Raw genomic sequence first — 1,304 nt, 5'->3', positions numbered from 1 at the left:
AAATTCTTCAAATGTGTTCTTTTCAATAAAAATTCCAGAAAATCTGCAGAAAATATTTGTGATTAATCAGAGTTTATTGAAACTAATAATTGAATAAGATTACTTATTTTCCATGATAAGATTAATTTTCATTTTCTCCACCTGTTCCTAAACAACTAATTAGTTTACTGTAGAATTTTGTTTACATTTTTTGTCGTCGTTATTTAATAATAATAAAAAAAAACAATTCATTAAACGTATCCACCTAAAAGTACGATTTTGAACATCGACCTTGCACTCAAACTCAGGATTTACAAATCTTTTAAAAGTTTTATTTGTCTCAAATGAATCCTAAAGAATTTGTCCACAACACTGCATTGTCAGTTCAACTACCTTAAATAGCCGATCTGTCCTTTTAAGAAAGGATAATGTTTTGTATGAAAGTTTTTTCCTATTGTAATTGAAAGAAGAGTTGTTTTAATCATTGCTCTAGAGTAGAACTGTCTCCTTTCCTATAAAGTTTTTAGTTTCAAGAATAATAATAACAATAATAATAATAATAATAATAATAATAATAATAATAATAATAATAATAATAATAATAATTGTTATAATAATAAAAATAATAATAATAATAATAATTATTATTAATAATTTGAAAATCTAAAATCTAAAATCTAAAATCTAAATCTAAAATATAATAATAATAATAATAATAATAATAATAATAATAATAATAATAATAATAATAANCCCCCGACCGGCAAATAGTTTACCCCTTATATAAAGATATTTTGGCCATTCTTATGCCATAGTGAGGGGTGGAATGGAATATGCACTGCCCTCTTTTACATGTTTGCTGGAAGAAAAAAAATATTTTCACTGAACTAAATTTAAACTACCATTTCAGGGACCCGTTGTCAAAAATTAAATTTAATGTGTCCCCCCTTTTCTGGGTGGTTGATGATTACAAGATATCTGCATTTCCCCCCTCCCCTGATTGAGACCTACCTAGTGGCAGGATAATGAGTAGTCTGTTTATCCTGTACATTGTTATCTGTTTCCTCTGTATTCTAATAGAACAAATATATTTATCATCTTTCTTTAGTTCTAGCTGAAGGGCCCAGCGTTGCCCGTTGAATTTTTAAACCGAATTTGAAAAAAATAGATTTTAAAAGCCTTTGTTATCCCCAAGGTACTCAAGAGCCAAGGGTTCCCTCGAAAAATGTCAGCCCATTCGGTCTAGCCGTTTCTCCAGATGTAGCTGTCAAACAAATTTGTATATAAATCTATATATATATATATATATTTGTAGCATTCAGAAA

At 27.7% G+C, this 1,304-nt stretch overlaps 1 long non-coding RNA gene across 2 annotated transcripts in view; it reads right to left on the bottom strand.

The window, feature by feature from the left end:
- Positions 1-1,035: 1,035 nt before the first annotated feature.
- LOC111702060 (uncharacterized) overlaps positions 1,036-1,304 on the bottom strand; it is a 2,409-nt gene continuing 2,140 nt past the window's right edge. For both annotated transcript variants that reach the window (XR_002765338.1, XR_002765339.1), the window contains one exon: positions 1,036-1,052. This is a non-coding gene — a long non-coding RNA (uncharacterized LOC111702060). The remainder of the gene's footprint in view (positions 1,053-1,304) is intronic.

Source organism: Eurytemora carolleeae, unplaced genomic scaffold (genome assembly GCF_000591075.1).
Source record: "Eurytemora carolleeae unplaced genomic scaffold, Eaff_2.0 scaffold446, whole genome shotgun sequence".
Lineage (NCBI taxonomy): Eukaryota > Metazoa > Arthropoda > Copepoda > Calanoida > Temoridae > Eurytemora > Eurytemora carolleeae.
Note: the sequence above shows the minus strand (reverse complement) of the source record. Positions and strands in the feature narration are given on the sequence as shown.